Genomic DNA, 19,320 nt, shown 5'->3' with positions numbered 1-19,320 from the left:
GGCGGAACTGTGAGGCCTGAACCATGGGCTCTGGGCCTGTCTTCCACTGGGCTTCAGCCACTGGTTATCCCCAAAGAGGACACAGGGATGAGGTCAGGGCACTGATTCCCCTGGCTCCCTCCCCGTGAGCTGGACTTAGCTGGCTGTGCTCCTTACCAAAGGCCACTTATTTTCTAAGGGAGACCAACTTCACATGACTCTTCCCCTCTCCATCCCAGCTAATGCTCCCTCCCCTCAAATCTCTACACTTGAGGGACCCGCATCCAGGCTGCCAACAGCAGTGATCACGGAACTATCCTTTGTGGGTTTCCCCACAGCCACAACTTTGTAAACAGTGCTGTTGATGAAAAAATTAATCAGTCTAAGAAATGGAAAATTTTATTTAAGCCAAACTGAGGATTATAACCCGGAACAGCCTCTCAGAAACCTCCAAGAACTGTTCCTCCTGTTAGAGGTCAAAGCACAGTTGTATAAGTTTTTGAGACAGAGGGGTGTACCTTAAGTGACGTATTATTGACAGTTTATACAATCCAGGTCTACAGTACAAAGCGGGTAGTGGGTCATGGGTCATCATGGTCTCTTAGAAGATTAAGAAGGAAGGTTATCTCTTAAGGAGTTGTGACCCTTGATGAGATTAAGAAGGAATGTTATCTCCTAGGGAGCTCTGGTTAATGCAGATACACACTAAAGGGGAGGGAGGAGGCCCAAACAGGCAAAGAAAAATTTTATGTTTAAATTTTTCTCATCTTGCCATAAAATATGAATTTGATTACATCAGTCCCTTTTAAAATTAACCCATATGTCTTCCATCTCCACTGCCACTTCCCAAGTCCAGGCTTCCCCAGTCCAGGCTGTCCCTTTAGACCATAATAGTATTCTAGTGTGTTTTACTGTATCTACCCTTTTTTGAGGGGTGGGGGGAGGATTGAGGGAAGGGCATAAAAATGAAATGATACCTTCACTCTTCACTCTGCTCTTGATACCCTGCAATCTAGTCTCCAGATAACATCCAAGTGATTTTTAAAAATATATAAATCAGATAATATCACCACTACCCTACCCCCATGATGCTTAAAAACCCTCACTTGTGTCCTCTGGCTCTAAATCCAAAGATTAAAATCCTTAACATGGTACAAGAAACTGCTTTTCCAATTTCATCCATTTTCATTTCATTACATTTACCGTATTCCACCCATGCTGGCCTTCTCTCCATCTCTCTCAATCACAGGCTCCTTCCTTACTCAAGGCTCCAGAGCTTGGTATTTCCTTTGATGGGGACATTCTTCCCTCCTCTCTTTGCCTAATTAACTCTTTTTTCTCTTTCACATCTCAGATCACCTTAGTTCCTCAGGAAAGCCATCCCTGATTGCCCAGTTAGGATTCTTTACTCTTTCAGTTCCAAGTGACAAGAAAGAAAGAAAGAAAAAGAGAGAAAGAAAGAAAGAAAGAAAGAAGAAAAAAGAAAGAAAGGAGAAAAAAAGAAAGAGAAAGAAAGAAAGAGAGAAAGGAAGGAGGAAAGAAAGGAGGAAAGGAAAAGAAAGACGTCAGTCACTCAATGAAACTGGCTTAAGGGCTTCTCTGGTGGCACAGTGGTTAAGAATCCGCCTGCCAATGCGGGGGACATGGGTTTGAGCCCTGGTCCGGGAAGATGTCCGAGAAGATCCCACATGCCACGGAGCAACTAAGCCCAGGCACCACAACTACTGAGCCTGCGCTCTACAGCCCGCAAGCTGCAACTTCTGAAGCCTGTGCGCCTACAGCCCATGCTCTGCAATGAGAAGGCGGAGCAACTCAAGGAAGAGTAGCCCCCGCTCGCCACAACTAGAGAAAACCTGTGCGCAGCAACGAAGACCCAACACAGCGAAAAAAAAAAAAGGGGGGGGGGTGTTTACATGACCTTTGCTTCTAAAAGAAAAAAAAAAAGATACTGGCTTAAGCAGGAAGAGGGGAATGAGCTGGCTCACACCACTAGAATGTTTATTGGTTTATTGGTAGTTGATACGAGGCTGCGTCCATGTGTTTAATATCTTTGGAATGTCAGTTTCTTGGCTCTGCTCTCCTCTGTTAGCTTCATCCTCAGGTTGCGGCCTCATGTCTCAGGTTGCTCTCCTCATGTTGTGGCCACCGGCATCCCCAAGTGTCTTGTTTTAGCCCTGCTGGTCAATTGAAGAAGTGCATCTCATTCTCAATGGCTCCAGGAAAATCCCAGAGCTCTCATTGATCTGGCCTGAGGCACATGAAGCATTCTTGAAACAATCACTGTGGTCATGGGGGTGCAGTACAGGCATACCTCAAAGATATTATGGGTTTGGTTCCACACCTCCACAATAAAGTGAATATTGCAATAAAGCAAGTCATGAATTTTTTTGTTTCTTACTGCATATAAAAATTATGTTTAGGGGGCTTCTCTGGTGGCGCAGTGGTTGAGAGTCCACCTGCCGATGCAGGGGACATGGGTACGTGCCCCGGTCTGGGAGGATCCCGCATGCCGCGGAGCAGCTGGGCCCGTGAGCCATGGCCGCTGAGCCTGTGCGTCCGGAGCCTATGCTCCGCCACGGGAGAAGCCACAACAGTGAGAGGCCTGCGTACGGCAAAAAAAAAAAAAAAAAAAAAAAAAAATTATGTTTATACCATACTGTAGTCTATTAAGTGTACAACAGCATTATGTGTAAAAAAATGTACATACTTTAATTTAAAAATACTTTATTGCTGAAAAATGCTAACAATTGCTTGACAATGCCGGGTTGCCACAAGCCTTCAATTTGTAAAAAATGCAATATCTGGAAGCGCCGCAAAGTGACACGCAATAAAATGAGATATGCCTGTGCTTTTGTTAGTCAGTACTGGGTTATGTGACCTTCAGTGAAGTCAGTGGTGGGGTCAGCCTCACCTGAACTACACAGTCAGAGGATAGGGAAGGGATAGTCCTCCAGAGGAAAACTGAAGGGCATTTTCTAGGAGAAGAGGGAACGTTGGCCGGGTGAAGAGAGGTGTCTACTCTGTTAGGTTAGATTCTTATTACACACTCTTATGGCGCCATGGATTTTTCCCTCATAGTACTATTCACAAATGTAATTTTACATTTATTTGTGTGATGATTTGATTAATATGTATTCTTCCACTAGGCTGTAAGCTTCATCTGCACACACATGTTTTTGTTGTTTTACCTTATTATGAAATCCCCAGTGTGTGCCTGCCTCCAGTGGGAGGCACAATAAATATCTTTTGAATAAATAAATGAACTGTGTTTTGGATATGTGTCTGGGGGTATTAGGTCATGGTGATTTTGGAGTTAGATGAATTTCAATGTTGACTCCGTCACTAATTTGCTTTTAGACTAATTAATAAATTGACCTAAGATTTACTTTCCACATCTGTGAAATCGTAATAATACATGGTTCATTGGACTGTTTGGAGGATTCAATCAGACCATGAATGCAAAAGCTTAGTATACTGTAAGAATTGATTATTCTTTTACTCCATCTACTGCCAGGAAAACTGGCTATCCATATACCCATGGCAGAATGGCTGTACAGTTTACTCCCCCATCCAGACACTCCTTTAACTGTAACCATGGCCTATATCCCAGTATTTTCCACTCCATAAGGCTCCACCCTTTCATCTATTACTGGAGAAAACTCAAGCTGCATAAGGTTTATGGACCACCCTCCAAGTGACTGCGAGAGAGAGAGAGACAGAGACAGAGAGACAGAGAGACAGAGAGACAGAGGGAGAGAGAGAGAGGGACAAGGCTAGTCCAATGAGCAACATGCAGCAGGTGGGGGCCTGGTGTGGCTTTTGTCTCTCCCAGTCACTCATTGCTTTGTACATACTCAGCAATCAAACCAATTAACACAATGGCCTTTTATCTCCGGGTTCCACTTCTATTTGCATCCCTGCCCTTGTTTATAGCTTCATCTAACAGAGGGGGTCCATGCCACACCGAAAGTATCTGATCTGCTCTAATAAGCAGGGAAATGGGTATATGTTTCAGACCAGCCTGGATGCTAAGTACCACAGACACCTGGCACAATAGTCAGTGAACCGGAAGAACTGTCAGACTGAGTGACGCTAAAGGAATGTGTACCATGCCAAGGAGGCTCCTGGCTACCTGCCAGCATTCTGCCCTGGGGTGATAGAGTGAGTCTTACTCCTCCCTCACTCTAAGTGTATGGAGGTCAGTAACTAGTAAAGCACAAGACCTGGATAGGAAGGGAACAAATTCCCTGGAAAGGGCTGGTGTGGGTGTTGGGAAGTGGGCAGGACAAGACACTGGAAGGCTGGCATTGTATAAGGACAAAGCTATGGGGGGTTAAAGGTGCCTACAGGAGAGGAATGGAAATGACCCAAACAATTGATATGACCTAGTTTTGGCATTGAAGGAGTTACCAAAGGAGACAGACATGAAAACTAACAATAATACATAATACAAAATAAAAATTATAATAGGGCTTCCCTGGTGGCGCTATGGTTGGGCGTCTCCCTGCCGATGTGGGGGACGCGGGTTCGTGCCCCTGTCCGGGAGGATCCCATGTGCCGCAGAGCGGCTAGGCCCGTGAGCCATGGCCGCTGAGCCTGCGCATCCGGAGCCTGTGATCCGCAGCGGGAGAGGCCACAACAGTGAGAGGCCCACGTACCGCAAAAAAAAAAAAAAAAAAAATTATAATAAAAGTCTGTGTAAAGTTCTGCGTGAGAGAGAGTCAACCTCTGCTTGGAAGAATGAGAAAAGAGTTTAGTAAAGATTTCAAAGAGCAGAAGACATTTGGGATAAATTTCAAGCAAGGTGAGGTTTCTTTCTTTCTTTCTTTCTTTTTTTTTTTTTTGCTGTACGCGGGCCTCTCACTGTTGTGGCCTCTCCCGTTGCGGAGCACGGGCTCTGGACGCGCAGGCTCAGCGGCCATGGCTCACGGGCCCAGCCGCTCCGCGGCACGTGGGATCCTCCCAAACCGGGGCACGAACTCGCGTCCCCCGCATCGGCAGGGAGACGCCCAACCACTGCGCCCCCAGGGAAGCCCAGGGTGAGGTTTCTTGCATACCTGGTGGGTAAGGGTGATCCGAGTAGAAGCAATACATGAGCAAATGTATGGAGGCATAAAAGGGCAGTAGGAGGTAACTGTTGAGCAGGTGATTTAGATACAGCTAAAAATTAAGCTATGTTTGCGGGAATAGCAGGCATAGACGTTGGACATAGGACAGAACTCAGGGCCAGGTTGTTCAGAGTCTACATGTGGCAGCAGAACGTTTAAACTAAGAAGTTGGGCTTTAGAGAAACTCAAGTGCACTGTCAGGACAATACATTGTCATTCCAGTCCCACACCTTAGGAAGTGACTCTCTGTGCAGGAAGTTGTTGGAGGCCTCAAATTCACAAAACAGGCACTTTTCTCATGGGTCAGCCCCATTGCCTGAATGTTATCTGGTCTCTAGTCACAGGTTCAATGACTTGGGGGTGATATATTATTAGCAAGGTCAGGTTCCATCTGGTTTCTTTAAGACATAAAGCCAGTTGACCCTATACTATAGATTTACTCTTTCAAGACTTCACTTCTTAATGTCAGAGATGCGAAAAAAATTCAGAAAACAAGAGGGCTGGCTTGCAATAGACAATGGTTGCAATAGAAAGCGGAAGGCTGTGTTGCAACAAACCACATCTGGTGCTTCTGTCTTTATTGGATTCCCTCTAAGCTTTACTTTGGTAAGCACTTGGTTGGCAAACCTCTTTGTTCTTCCACAGAACTTTGGCTCATGGGACCCCCAACTTCCTCTTTTAGGCTAGAAAGAGTCTTCTGGAATGCCTTTGACTTTACAACTTATGTTGACCCGGCACTAGACCTCAGATCTTCATTGCATTTGCCATGAATAGGACTTTTGAACACACTGCCTGACACGAGACATTTGGGCACTGAGTAGTTTGTGATTAGTTAATGTTCCACCAATGTTGCCAAGTACTTACACACACCTAAGATACCTTTTTAATTTTATTCCTTTCTTATTCTAATTAAAAAAAATTTTTTTGCTGAAAATATGAAAGTTGGTGAGATCATGACCTGTCACCTAGATAGTAAATTCTTTTTAACATTTATTGAAATATTGTTGATTTACAATGTTCTGTTAGTTTCAGGTATACAGCAAAGTGATTCAGCTATATCTATCTTTCTATACTTTTTTAGATTCTTTTCCATTATAGATTATTACAAGATTTTTTTTTTTTTTTTTTTTTTTTTTGCGGTACGTGGGCCTCTCACTGTTGTGGCCTCTCCCGTTGTGGAGCACAGGCTCCGGACGCGCAGGCTCAGCGGCCATGGCTCACGGGCCCCGCCGCTCCGTGGCATGTGGGATCTTCCCAGACCGGGGCACGAACCCGTGTCCTCTGCATTGGCAGGCAGACTCTCAACCAGTGCGCCACCAGGGAAGCCCTGTTACAAGATATTGATATAGTTCCCTGTGCTATACAGTAGGTCCTTGTTGGCTATCTACTCCATGTAGTAGTGTGTATATTTTAATCCCAAACTCCTAATTTATCCCCCCTCCCACAGATAGTGAATCTTAAGAACAAGAACATTCAGATGTAAAACTGCAGAGTGATGATCTAACTCAAGAAATTTAATATTGATAAAATACTATTATCTAATATATGCTCCATATTTGCTTTTCACTGATAGTCCCAATATCATCCTTAATAGCAACTCCCCCTCCCCCCAATCTAGGATTCTGACATGTCTCCTTACTCTGGAACACTTCTTCAATCTTTCATTGAAATTAAGATATATTAATAATTTTTATTAATAAACACAGAGTACAAAGAGCACAAGTAATGAGACACATGCTGGGGGGGAATATTTTAACTATCATTTCATTTCATAACAGGAGGTCTTTGCAAGAGTCCATGCAAGAGATGATGAAGTTAAACCAACTAAAAAGACACAGTTTTCAAAAGAGCCATACAGAGGACTCAACTGATTTGGTGTGAGAGGTAAATGAGAAGGCTTTGTGATGACTCCAAGGTTTCTAACATGGCAGTCAGTGTAGACAGTGGTGCTGCCCATTGCTAGAAAGAATGCTGGGAGGAATCATGTAGAAGATGAAGATGGTCAATGAATATTGGATATGTTGAGTATAAGGTGCCTCAGAGGTGACTAGAGTTATTTAGAAGTAGGTGACCAACTTGTCCTAGATTGCTTGGGTCTTGCCCAGTTTTAACACTGAAAATCCATGTCCTGGAAATCCCCTCTTTCCTGGGCAAAATGGGACAGTTGGTTCCCCTATAATCAGTAGGCCATTTGTGATATGAGTCTGGAGCTCAGAGAGTGGATGAAGTTAGTGACAGAGAGGGGCACATCCATGTAAAGGTGATAATTTGAGATCTTGGGAGGACTGAGACAATTCAGGGAGAGAAGCCAGGTGAAAAGGCTTCAAAGCCTATACAGGAAGCTGAGACCCAGAGAGTCTCTTTAGCCAAGCAATCATAAAACAAACATTGATTTACTTACTGTGTACATGTTTCCCTCGCTATCCAAAAGCAGAGCATTCCTATGAAACTTTTCCTAAATAGAAATGGCATAAAGTGAAGAAGCAATTACCTTAGTTCACATCTCACTAAAGGATGCACAAAATAAATGGAGAGAAAGCAAGGATGCTCACAGACACAGTTCAAAGCTAGGGCGGCTTGATGCTGAGGTGCTGAGTGTAAGCTCCTGGGAAGGAGCTCGGTGGTACCACTCTAGCTGCTTGGGGTGCGCTGCCTCTATAACTGCTTGCTGCAAAGCAAACTTTGAATACTATTCTCACTTTTTGCCTTTTTTTTTTTGTAAAACGCAATTGTTCGGATTTTGCTCAGTTAGCAAAAATGGGTACTAAGTTGCATATAGCGAACTTTCCAAAAGTGAGGGATAACTGTATATCAAATGACTTTTCAGACAACTGTGAGCTGTTCACAAACTTGTCAGGAACAGAAATGAAATCAAATTCATTTCCCATCAAGGTGGTTATCACCCCTTCAGTCTGTAACTCCTTTACTAGACTCAATATCAATTTGGAAGATTTCACTTCTCTTTTATTTTTTTATTTTTATTTTTTATTTATTTATTTTTTTGCGGTACGTGGGCCTCTCACTGTGGTGGCCTCTCCCGTTGCGGAGCACAGGCTCCGGACGTGCAGGCTCAGTGGCCATGGCTCACGGGCCGAGCCGCTCCACGGCATGTGGGATCTTCCCGGACCGGGGCACGAACCCGTGTCACCTGCATCGGCAGGCGGACTCTAAACCACTGTGCCACCAGGGAAGCCCGATTTTTTAATTGAAATTTTGCACAGAAATTCCATATGTAGAAGATAAAAGTTGAACTTCACTCACACTCCTCCCCCTCCCTCCCCTTCCCCCTCCCCCTTCTTCTTCCTCTTCTTCTCCTTCTCCTCCTTCTTTTCCTTCTCCTTCTCCTTCCACCAAGCAGCAGCTCTACAGAACCACTGAACCAAACCAACTTGCTTTCTTCACATCATTTCCTTCCTGTCTAAAGCTCTTACATACACAATTCAAAAAGTGCAATAATAGGACTTCTCTGGTGGCACAGTGGTTAAGAATCCGCCTGCCAATGTAGGGGACACGGGTTCGAGCCCTGGTCCAGGAAGATCCCACATGCCACGGAGCAACTAAGCCCGTGCGCCACAATTACTGAGCCCACATGCCACAACTACTGACACCGGCACGTCTAGAGCCCGTGCTCCGCGACAAGAGAAGCCACTGCAATGAGAAACACATGCAACACAACGAAGGGTAGCCCCTGCTTGCCGCAACTAGAGAAAGCCCTCCCGCAGCAATGAAGACGAAACGCAGCCCAAAATAAATAAATTTATATTTAAAAAGTGCAATAATAAATAGGTAACATCTACTGAACATTTACCCTGTGCCAGGTATATGTGTTATTAATAGTATGTACTCCTAGGAAGTACACACTATTCATACAGATAATTTCTCATTTTACAGATGAGAAGACTGAGGCTTGGAAAGTTAAGTTAGCTCAAGATCACATAACTAGCAGGTGGTGGATTTTATTCCATTATCTACTACTTTTAATGGATAAACTAATCTGTTTTCCAGTGCAGACACCTTTCATCCCTAACCAATGTAGCTAGCAAGGTTTGAAATTGCCTCATGCTTTAAGTTCTAGGTACATCTGTTACATGTTTGCTTTTGCCTGCACAGCAGCACAGCTGGCTAAATAGGTGACAACAAGAAGTGCTGTTTGCTATTTGAAAATTTGTATCCAGGGTAACACATTCCTTCTGAAAATGTATTATGGAGGCTAAATATATTAATTATTCAGATGTCATCTCAGATGTGGTATTTGTCAAAAACGGAGAGAGCTGTTTTCCCAAAACACATCACACTCAATGATCCTAATATCAGAAGCTGTTTATGTTCATTCTAAATTACTGCGGTGCTTCACTTTGGGCCTTTTCTATTAAATATGCATTGCCTTAGGTGAGTTATTCATTGTGTTAAAATATCTAGGGACTGAGATACTGATTTATTTTATGTTCCAATATGTTGCACTACAGATGACATTGAACCTGGTCTTTCTTTCTTTCTTTCTTTCTTTCTTTCTTTTTTTTTGGTAGAATTTCTGAAGGATTACTTTCTCCCTCTCCCTCTCCCTCTCCCTCTCTTTCTCTCTCTCTCTCTCCCCCTCCTTTCCCTTTGCCCCCTCTTTCCCTCTCCTTGTTTTTCTTCACAAACACCAATTATTGTATTTACTTCTCAGAGATTTACTATTTGGTTTAACACATCCTAACCTGGAGGTGTATAAAGCTGCATATTTAGATGTTACACTACAGTGGCATTTTTCTATTTATTTACATCTGTGACCAAACATTCCTCTCAAGACAAGACAGACAGCTCTTCCTTCTGAGCTAGAGGTATGCTGATGGAAGCGCCCCAAAGGAAATTCCATGTGACCTCAGCCAGGACTCAACCCCCCTTAACATGTGGGTCATTCTCTCTCCATTTCCTCCTGTCCTGGGCATTCCTAGACCTTTTTACCCTCTTCTGCTCCTCCCTCTTTCCTTTACTCGGACAAAGATTCTCTTAGTTCCTCCCACTCTTTCCATCCCAAGTGCAGGTCAAGGCCAAGAGAAATAAAGTCCAAAGAAAATGTATCCATTTATTTCTTGGTAGGTATGAGCAGGTGAGGAGTATATACAGAAACACTGCTTTGGGTGTGTATATATATATATATACACACACACACACACACACACACACACACACACATACATATTTTTTTTTGGCTGTGTTGTGTTTTCCTTGCTGCGCGTGGGCTTTCTCTAGTTGTGGTGAGCCGGGACTACTCTTCGTTGTGGTGCATGGGCTTCTCATTGAAGTGGCTTCTCTTGCTGTGGAGCACAGGCTCTAGGTGCCCGGGCTTCAGTAGTTGCGGCAAATGGGCTCAGTAGTTGTGGCTCACGGGCTTAGTTGCTCCACAACATGTGGGATCTTCCCGGACCAGGAATTAAACCTGTGTTCCCTGCATTGGCAGGCAGATTCTTAACCACTGAACCACCAGGGAAGTCCGGGTGCAGATATTTCTAATCCAGGCCTCTATCAGTCTTTAAAACTGGATTTCTTACAGACCATTGGCCATTCAGAGCTTCATCCTAGCTTTTGAACTGACTGTTATCTTTACTACTTAGATTCCTAAATGGTTGTGAATCTAATTCTTTTAATTTTCTTCCAAAGAAAATAAATTGTTGCCTTCATTAACAACTCATATCAGAGTTTAATGGTTCTTCTACTTTCATCAGAGATAATTATTTTCATGAAACACTCGGGCCTGCATTCCAAGTTTGCATACATGAGTAAGAATCAATCTCTTTCATATGTTGTCTGTCCTGGCTGCACTTGGGAATTTTTTTTAATACTGCACAAATGCCTAGGATGCTACCAAATTAGAATTACAGGAAAAACAAGGCAGATTAATAAATTTAGAAGACTGAGGGAAGGACTCTTCTAGGTACCAAATGAAAATCAAACATGAAGCTGAGTTTCTGGGGATGGGAGGTGGATTATTTATGAAGATAATGACCTACTTAGCAAGAGGAGAAACTATAAAACAGTAGGACTGGAGAGATGGGAGAAAAAATTTCTCCTCTGTTCTCTTAGAATCTCCAGCTGGGCCTAAGAATTAAACTGACATAAGACAGGTTAACAGGAGAAAAGCATACAAGTTTTATTAGAATTTTACATGTACATGGAAATCTTCACAAGAAAACGAAGGCCCAAAGAAGTGACCAGAGCAAAAAGCTTATATACCCTTTAGAGAAAGAGACAATAAATTTGTGAAGAATTGATAAGACTAGGGGCAGTAAATTGTAGGGAAGTGACTAGGAGATACATGGGGGAAACTAGTGAAAGACAAGGATTATTTTAGTAAGTTTGTACAGATCCAATTCAGTGTCAATTCCCAGTCTCTGGTGATAAGGATGTTCTTTTCTTCCTGCTAGAGGGAGGGTACTTTTTCCATGGGAGATTTTATGGTATGTTTTTCAGTAGAAAAAGGGAGGTCAGAGAGCCCTTCCTGCATCTGTTGTTTTTCAAGTGCCTTCAGTTCAAAATAACCAATATGCCAAAGTGGCATATTTTGGGGTGTTAAGTCCTTAATTCTTTCGGGCGATGTCTGTGTGGCAGTCAGAGGATGTTCTGAATATCTATTACTCAATGTACTAAATCACCCCCAAAACTTAGTGGCTTTATACAACAGTAGTAATTTATAGTTTTTCATTGTTTTCGTGGGTCAGAAATTTGAAGTGACGTGATTGAAGGGTTCTGGCTTGGGCATCTCACGAGGTTACAGTCAAAGGATGGCTGGGACTCGTGTCATTTGGAAGCCCCTTTACTTACGTGCCTGATGTTGGGTTGGGAACATTCTGGGTCTGGAACAGCTGAAGCACCTTGGGCACCTGTCTCTGTCTCCATGTGATCTCTGTTCATCGTCTCTCCAGGCAGCTTCAGCCTACCAGAATATTCATGTGGTGGTTTAAGGCTCTAAAGCATGCATCTTGAGAGAGAGAACCGGAGGAAGTATATCACCTCCTCTAACTTAACCTCAGAAGTCATGAAGCATCACTGCCAACATATCCTATTACACACATTCTATTTGTTAGAAGAAATTCATAAGGCCAGGCCTTTTTTTTTTTTTTTTTTTTGTGGTACGTGAGCCTCTCACTGTTGTGGCCTCTCCCGTTGCGGAGCACAGGCTCCGGATGCGCAGGCTCAGCGGCCATGGCTCACGGGCCCAGCCGCTCTGCGGCATGTGGGATCTTCCCAGACCGGGGCACAAACCTGTGTCCCCTGCATCGGCAGGCGGACTCTCAACCACTGCGCCACCAGGGAAGCCCAGGCCGGGCCATTTTTAAGCCAAGGGGAATTAGATTCCATCTTTGATGGAAGGATTATCAAAGAATTGACAGACATGTTTTAAAACTACCAGAGAGGTCTGGGTTAGAAATATGAATTTGGGAGTCATCAGCATAAAAGATGAGGAGAGAAAATTCTGTCTGGAAGTTCAAAGAAAAACAGATTGTCCACTTAATACCTCAGTTGTTGTGTCTAGATCTCTAGGCTAGTTCTGGAAGGAGTAATCATAAAACCTGAAGTCTGCTAGAGTGTGTTAACTCGAGGTGTCAACTACAAGAAAAGCAGAGAACAGAAGTCCATCATGATCCTTGGATCTGTTAAGAGAAAACTACAATTTGGGCTCAAACTTAATAAACCGATTCCAACTTATGGAGAATGGCACTTAATGTTTCAGTTTGTTTTTTATTATGGAAATTTCCAAGATTGTACAGAAATAGAAAAAATATTGCAGTGTACTTTTTACTCAGTTTTAACAATCTTTTTTCAACTAGCACTTTTTCTCGGCTAGAATATTTTAAAGCAAAACTCAGGCATGATATCACCTCACCCCTAAATAATCCAATATCCACCTTAAAAATAATGATTTTTCTTAAATAACTAACAAAAAATAATTCCTTAATGTAATCTAATACTCATTTTTATTTAAACTTCTCTGATTGTCTACAAAATATCGTTTTTACAGTTAGTTTGTACACAAGCAATGGCCACGTATTGCATTTGGGTGTTGTGTCTCTCAAGTATTTTTAATCCAGAATAGTGTCCCTCCCCTCTCTCCCCCACTCATTTATGCCACTGATTGGTTGAAGAAACTGGTGAGTTGTGCTGTGGGATGTTCAACAGAAGGTTTTGGATAGATGCTTCTTCATGGTGTGGTTTAACTTGTTTCTTTAGCTTCTAAATGTCTGTATGTTGGAAGTTAGATCTGACCCCTTGATAAGGTCTGTTTGGCAAGAATACTTCATAGGTGGTACTATGTACTTCAGAATCCATCATATCAGGATGTGCATAATGTTCAATGATCCCACTTTGATGGACAACATTGATAAGTGGGTTCCAACACTGAAAGATTGATCTCTTCATTATAAAGCTTCCTATCCAATATTTACCCTTTTTTTGTAACATCCACTGATTTTCACCTTAATTATTTTATGAGAGATTGAAAAATAATGACTTTTAAAAAAAACGTTTATGTGCTGTGGAGTTTCAGGAGAAATGTATACTTTGATAAACATCTGAAGGGCAGGCTCTGAGTTGACTATTTATTTATTTATTTATTTATTTTTGGCTGCACTGGGTCTTCATTGCTGCACGTGGGTTTTTCTTTAGTTGCAGTGAGCAGAGGCTACTCTTTTTTTTTTTTTTTTGCAGTACGCGGGCCTCTCACTGTTGTGGCCTCTCCCATCTCAGAGCACAAGCTCCGGATGCGCAGGCTCAGCGGCCATGGCTCACGGGCCCAGATGCTCCGCGGCATGTGGGCTTTTCCCGGACCGGGGCACAAACCCACGTCCCCTGCATCAGCAGGCAGACTCTCAACCACTGCGCCACCAGGGAAGCCCCAGAGGCTACTCTTCATTGCAGTTTGCGGGCCTCTCATTATGGTGGCTTATCTTGTTGTGGAGCACGGGCTCTAGGCATGCGGGCTTCAGTAGTTGTGGCACATGGGCTCAGTAGTTGTGGCTCATGGCCTCTAGAGTGCAGGCTCAGTAGTTGTGGCGCCCGGGGTTAGTTGCTCCACGGCATGTGGGATCTTCCCCGACCAGGGCTTGAACCTGTGTCCCCTGCATTGGCAGGTGGATTCTTAATCACTGCACCACCAGGGAAGTCCAGAGTTGACTATTTAAATAGAGCAGAGAGATCAATAACAATTAAACACAATCTGATTTGAAGCAATTTATTTTAAATATTTCACGTGTCTTAGAAAATAAAGCTTTTACAAAGAAAAAAATTTTATGTGGAAAATTTCAAGTATTTATAAAATTAGAGAAAATAATATAATGAATTTCCACATACTTATCACCTAGCTTCAATATTTATCAACACAAGGCTAATATCTATAGCTCCCACTTCCACCATCCTACATTATTTTATTATTTTAAAGCAAATCCCAGATGTTATAGAATTTTATCTGTAAATATTTGAATATGTATCACCAAGGGTGTAGGACCCTTTTTTTTTTTTTTACATCTTTATTGGAGTATAATTGCTTTACAATGGTGTGTTAGTTTCTGCTTTATAACAAAGTGAATCGGTTATACATATACATATGTGCTCATATCTCTTCCCTCTTCCGTCTCCCTCCCTCCCAGCCGCCCTATCCTACCCCTCCAGGTGGTCAAAAAGCACTGAGCTGATCTCCCTGTGCTATGCGGTTGCTTCCCACTGGCTATCTACCTTACATTTGGTAGTGTATATATGTCCATGCCTCTCTCTCGCTTTGTCACAGCTTACCCTTACCCCTCCCCATATCCTCAAGTCCATTCTCAAGTAGGTCTGTGTCTTTATTCCTGTCTTACCCCTAGGTTCTTCATGACAATTTTTTCCCTTAAATTCCATATATATGTGTTAGCATACGGTATTTGTTTTCCTCTTTCTGACTTACTTCACTCTGTATGACAGACTCTAGGTCTATCCACCTCATTACAAATAGCTCAATTTCGTTTCTTTTTATGGCTGAGTAATATTCCATTGTATATATGTGCCACATCTTCTTTATCCATTCATCCGATGATGGACACTTAGGTGGTTTCCATCTCCGGGCTATTGTAAATAGAGCTGCAATGAACATTTTGGTACATGACTCTTTTTGAATTATGGTTTTCTCAGGGTATATGACCAGTAGTGGGATTGCTGGGTCATATGGTAGTTCTATTTTTAGTTTTTTAAGAAAGCTCCATACTGTTCTCCATAGTGGCTGTACCAATTCACATTCCCACCAGCAGTGCAAGAGTGTTCCCTTTTCTCCACACCCTCTCCAGCATTTATTGTTTGTAGATTTTTTGATGATGGCCATTCTGACTGGTGTGAGATGATATCTCATTGTTGTTTTGACTTGCATTTCTCTAATGATTAATGATGTTGAGCATTCTTTCATGTGTTTGTTGGCAGTCTGTATATCTTCTTTGGAGAAATGTCTATTTAGGTCTTCTGCCCATTTTTGGATTGGGTTGTTTATTTTTTTGTTATTGAGCTGCATGAGCTGCTTATAAATTTTGGAGATTAATCCTTTGTCAGTTGCTTCATTTGCAAATATTTTCTCCCATTCTGAGGGCTGTCTTTTGGACTTGTTTATGGTTTCCTTTGCTGTGCAAAAGCTTTGAAATTTCATTAGGTCCCATTTGTTTATTTTTGTTTTTATTTCCGTTTCTCTAGGAGGTGGGTCAAAAAGGATCTTGCTGTGATTTATGTCATAGAGTGTTCTGCCTATGTTTTCCTCTAAGAGTTTGATAGTGTCTGGCTTTACATTTAGGTCTTTAATCCATTTTGAGCTTATTTTCGTGTATGGTGTTAGGGAGTGATCTAATTGCATACTTTTACATGTCCCTGTCCAGTTTTCCCAGCACCACTTATTGAAGAGGCTGTCCTTTCTCCACTGTACATTCCTGCCTCCTTTATCAAAGATGAGGTGACCATATGTGAGTGGGTTTATCTCTGGGCTTTCTATCCTGTTCCATTGATCTATCTTTCTGTTTTTGTGCCAGTACCATACTGTCTTGATTACTGTAGCTTTGTAGGATAGTCTGAAGTCAGGGAGCTTGATTCCTCCAGCTCTGTTTTTCGTTCTCAAGATTGCTTTGGCTCTTTGGGGTCTTTTGTGTTTCCATACAAATTGTGAAAATTTTTGTTCTAGTTCTGTGAAAAATGCCATTGATAGTTTTATAGGGATTGCATTGAATATGTAGATTGCTTTGGGTAGTAGAGTCATTTTCACAATATTGATTCTTCCAATCCAGGAACATGGTATATCTCTCCATCTATTTGTATCATCTTTAATTTCTTTCATCAGTGTCTTATAATTTTCTGCATACAGATCTTTTGTCTCCTTAGGTAGGTTTATTCCTAGATATTTTATTCTTTTTGTTGCAGTGGTAAATGGGAGTGTTTTCTTGATTTCACTTTCAGATTTTTCTTCATTAGTGTATAGGAATGCCAGTGATTTCTGTGCATTAATTTTGTATCCTGCAACTTTACCAAATTAATTGATTAGCTCTAGTAGTTTTCTGGTAGCATCTTTAGAATTCTCTATGTATAGTATCATGTCATCTGCAAACAGTGACAGCTTTACTTCTTCTTTTCCAATTTGGATTCCTTTAATTTCCTTTTCTTCTCTGATTGCTGTGGCTAAAACTTCCAAAACTATGTTGAATAAGAGTGGTGAGAGTGGGTAACCTTGTCTTGTTCCTGATCTTAGTGGAAATGCTTTCAGTTTTTCACCATTGAGGACGATGTTGGCTGTGAGTTTGTCGTATATGGCCTTTATTATGTTGAGGAACGTTCCCTCTATGCCTACTTTCTGCAGGGTTTTTCTAATAAATGGGTGTTGAATTTTGTCGAAAGCTTTTTCTGCACCTTTTGAGATGATCATATGGTTTTTCTCCTTCAATTTGTTAATATGGTGTATCACGTTGATTGATTTGCATATATTGAAGAATCCTTGCATTCCTGGAATAAACCCCACTTGATCATGGTGTATGATCTTTTTAATGTGCTGTTGGATTCTGTTTGCTAGTATTTTGTTGAGGAGTTTTGCATCTATGTTAATCAATGATATTGGCCTGTAGTTTTCTTTGTGACATCCTTGTCTGGTTTTGGTATCAAGGTGATGGTGGCCTCATAGAATGAGTTTGGGAGTGTTGCTCCCTCTGCTATATTTTGGAAGAGTTTGAGAAGGATAGGTGTTAGCTCTTCTCTAAATGCTTGATAAAATTCGCCTGTGAAGCCATCTGGTCCTGAGCTTTTGTTTGTTGGAAGATTTTTAATCACAGTTTCAATTTCATTACTTGTGATTGGTCTGTTCATATTTTCTAGTTCTTCCTGATTCAATCTTGGCAGGTTGTGCATCTCTAAGAATTTGTCCATTTCTTCCAGGTTGTCCATTTTATTGGCATAGAGTTGCTTGTAGTAAACTCTCATGATCTCTTGTATTTCTGCAGTGTCAGTTGTTACTTCTCCTTTTTCATTTCTAATTCTATTGATCTGAGTCTTCTCCCTTTTCTTCTTGATGAGTCTGGCTAATGGTTTATCAATTTTGTTTATCTTCTCAAAGAACCAGCTTTTAGTTTTATTGATCTTTGCTATCGTTTCCTTCATTTCTTTTTCATTTATTTCTGATCTGATCTTTATGATTTCTTTCCTTCTGCTAACTTTGGGTTTTTTTTTCTTCTTTCTCTAATTCCTTTAGGTGCAAGGTTAGGTTGTTTATTTGAGATGTTTCCTGTTTCTTAAGGTAGGATTGTATTGCTGTAAACTCCCCTCTTAGAACTGTTTTTGCTGCATCCCATAGGTTTTGGGTCGTCGTGTCTCCATTGTCATTTGTTTCTAAGTATTTTTTGATTTCCTCTTTGATTTCTTCAGTGATCACTTTGTTATTAAGTAATGTATTGTTTAGCTTCCATGTGTTTGTATTTTTTACAGATCTTTTCCTGTAATTGATATCTTGTCTCATAGCATTGTGGTCGGAAAAGATACTTGATACAATTTCAATTTTCTTAAATTTACCAAGGCTGGATTTGTGACCCAAGATATGATCTATCCTGGAGAATGTTCCATGAGCACTTGAGAAAAATGTGTATTCTGTTGTTTTTGGATGGAATGTCCTATAAATATCAATTAATCCATCTTGTTTAATGTATCATTTAAAGCTTGTGTTTCCTTATTTATTTTCATTTTGGATGATCTGTCCATTGGTGAAATTGGGGTGTTAATGTCCCCTACTATGAATGTGTTAGTGTCGATTTCCCCTTTTATGGCTTTTAGTATTTGCCTTATGTATTGAGGTGATCCTATGTTAGGTGAATAAATATTTACAATTGTTATATCTTCTTCTTGGATTGATCCCTTCATCATTATGTAGTGTCCTTTTTTGTCTCTTCTAATAGTTTTTATTTTAAAGTCTATTTTGTCAGATATGAGAATTACTACTCCAGTTTTCTTTTGGTTCCCATTTGCATGGAATATCTTTTTCCATCCCCTTACTTTCAGTCTGTATGTGTCCCTAGGTCTGAAGTGGGTGTCTTGTAGACAGCATATATATGGGTCTTGTTTTGGTATCCATTCAGCCAATCTGTGTCTTTTGGTGGGAGCATTTAATCCATTTACATTTAAGGTAATTATCGATATGTATGTTCCTATTCCCATTTTCTTAATTGTTTTGGGTTCGTTATTGTAGGTCTTTTCCTTCTCTTGTGTTTCTTGCCTAGAGAAGTTCCTTTAGCATTTGTTGTAAAGCTGGTTTGGTGGTGCTGAACTCTCTCAGCTTTTGCTTGTCTGTAAACTTTTTAATTTCTCCATCAAATCTGAATGAGATCCTTGCTGGGTAGAGTAATCTTGGTTGCAGGGTTTTCTCCTTCACCACTTTAAATATGTCCTGCCAGTCCCTTCTGGCTTGCACAGTTTCTGCTGAAAGATCAAATGTTAACCTTATGGGGATTCCCTTGTGTGTTATTTTTCCCTTGCTACTTGTAATATGTTTTCTTTGTATTTAATTTTTGACAGTTTGATTAATATGTGTCTTGGCATATTTCTCCTTGGATTTATCCTGTATGGGACTCTCTGTGCTTCCTGGACTTGATTAACTATTTCCTTTCCCATATTAGGGAAGTTTTCAACTGTTATCGCTTCAAATATTTTCTCAGTCCCTTTCTTTTTCTCTTCTTCTTCTGGAACCCCTATAATTCAAATGTTGGTGCGTTTAATA

The sequence above is a fragment of the Mesoplodon bidens genome (assembly GCF_964165515.1).
Source record: "Mesoplodon bidens genome assembly, chromosome: 4".
NCBI lineage: Eukaryota > Metazoa > Chordata > Mammalia > Artiodactyla > Ziphiidae > Mesoplodon > Mesoplodon bidens.
The sequence above is the reverse complement of the archived record's forward strand: the minus strand, read 5'-3'. Positions refer to the sequence as shown.